The sequence below is a fragment of the Gopherus flavomarginatus genome, chromosome 7, assembly GCF_025201925.1.
Source record: "Gopherus flavomarginatus isolate rGopFla2 chromosome 7, rGopFla2.mat.asm, whole genome shotgun sequence".
Classification (NCBI taxonomy): Eukaryota; Metazoa; Chordata; order Testudines; family Testudinidae; genus Gopherus; species Gopherus flavomarginatus.
This window is the reverse complement of record NC_066623.1, coordinates 93,391,396-93,393,586: the sequence shown is the minus strand read 5'-3', so window position 1 is coordinate 93,393,586 and position 2,191 is coordinate 93,391,396.

Genomic DNA, 2,191 nt, shown 5'->3' with positions numbered 1-2,191 from the left:
GTATATTTTCCTTATTTAAAATATCAAACAAAAGACTAAAGTCTATGCATATGAAAACACTAACTCTACTAAAGTGTTCATTTTTTGTACTTCCATCTTCGCTTCCTATTAATACAAGTACTCTCCTGAAGGCTTCTTCTTGGAGCAAAAGCTTTTGTATATTATTGAAATCAATCCAGTAGCACCAGAGATTAATTTAATCCATTGGAGCAGATTTAGTTCTGGATGCAGCAAAGCAGGATGCTGTTAGGGAGTCTTGCAGTTCCTGATGTGCCTTTGCCTTGGCACAAGTTAAAGCAATCTGGGGGATGCTGTAATAGACAATAATGAACTTTCTGAATTATATTTAGGCTATTAACATATACCTAATGTTTAAATAAAAAAATTAGAGATTCTTGGGCTACTACAATTCACATGCTCATACGTTTGACCAGGGGGGGAAAGGTAGTGGTTTGTTTTTCATGAAGCTATAGTGAATTAGTTAATAATTGAAGAAACAATGAATTCTGAGTTATCACTTCTGTTATGAAACTTATTCAATGGTTTCTAACAACCATGTCAGGAGAGCTGTGCTAAGGAAATGGTTTATTTGAGGGATAGTAGTGCTCTGAGGTAATTGTAGTTAAGGAGCTCTCATTGTTTCCGTTACATAACCCTGGGTCTTCAGGGGATTTTAATTCCACTGGAAAAGTGTGCTTCTAGCTGAAATATGTCATATGAGATATCAGTCTGGGGGAAAATGTGGGGGATCTTTTAATAGATTTAAAAATAAAGTCTGTTGGGGTGTGTTTCCAGTATCAGGAATGCCAAGAAAAATAGATACGGGCCTGTGTATCTGTGTTTGTGCTCCTCTAAACTTTACTCAGCTCCACAGCTTTGCATTATATAAACCCAATGCCCAGTCACTAAAAATAATGCTGGCCCACCACCTGCTTCTGGAATGGGGAAAAGAGGAACTGGCCAGTTACCAGCCTTCTTGTAAGAGGACTGTTAAGGTAGATAGAAAGCTGGCTAGATTATCGGGCTCAACGGGTAGTGATCAATGGCTCCATGTCTAGTTGGCAGCCGGTATCAAGCGGATCCCCAAGGGTTGGTCCTGGGGCTAGTTTTGTTCAATCTCTTCATTAATGATCTGGCGGATGGTGTGGATTTTACCCTTAGAAAATTTGCAGATGACACTAAACTGGGAGGAGTGATAGATACGCTGGAGGGTAGTGACAGGATACAGAGGGATCTAGACAAATTAGGGGATTGGGCCAAAAGAAATCTGATGAGGTTCAACAAGGACAAGTGCAGAGTCCTGCACTTAAGATGGAAGAATCCCATGCACTGCTACAGACTAGGGACTGAGTGACTAGGCAGCAGTTCTGCAGAAAAGGACCTAGGGGTTACAGTGGACAAGAAGCTGGATATGAGTCAACAGTGTGCCCTTGTTGCCAAGAAGATTAACAGCATTTTGGGCTGTATAAGTAGGAGCATTGCCAGCAGATGGAGAGACATGATTATTCCCCTCTATTCAGCATTGGTGAGGCCTCATCTGGAGGAGTATGTCCAGTTTTGGGCCCCATACTATAAGAAGGATGTGAAAAAATTGGGAAGAGTCCAGCAGAGGGCAACAAAAATGATTAGTGGGCTAGAGCACATAACTTATGAGGAGAGGCTGAGGGAATGGGGATTGTTTAGTCTGCAGAAGAGAAGAATGAGGGGGGATTTGATAGCTGCTTTCAACTACCTGAAAGGGGGTTCCAAAGAGAATGGATCTAGACTGTTCTCAGTGGTACCTGATGACAGAACAAGGAGTAATGGTCTCAAGTTGCAGTGTGGGAGGCTTTGGTTGTATATTAGGAAAAACTTCTTCACTAGGAGGGTGGTAAAGTACTGCAGTGGGTTACCTAGGGAGGTGGTGGAATCTCCTTCCTTAGAGGTTTTTAAGGTCAGGCTTGACAAAGCCCTGGCTGGGGTAATTTAGTTGGGATTGGTCCTGCTTTGAGCAGGGGGTTGGACTAGATCAGGAGTAGGCAACCTCTGGCACGTGAGCTGATTTTCAGTTACGCACTGCCCGGGTCCTGGCCACCAGTCCAGGGGGCTCTGCATTTTAATTTAATTTTAAATGAAGTTTCTTAAACATTTTAAAAACCTTATTTACTTTACATACAACAATAGTTTAGTTATATATTATAGACTTATAGAA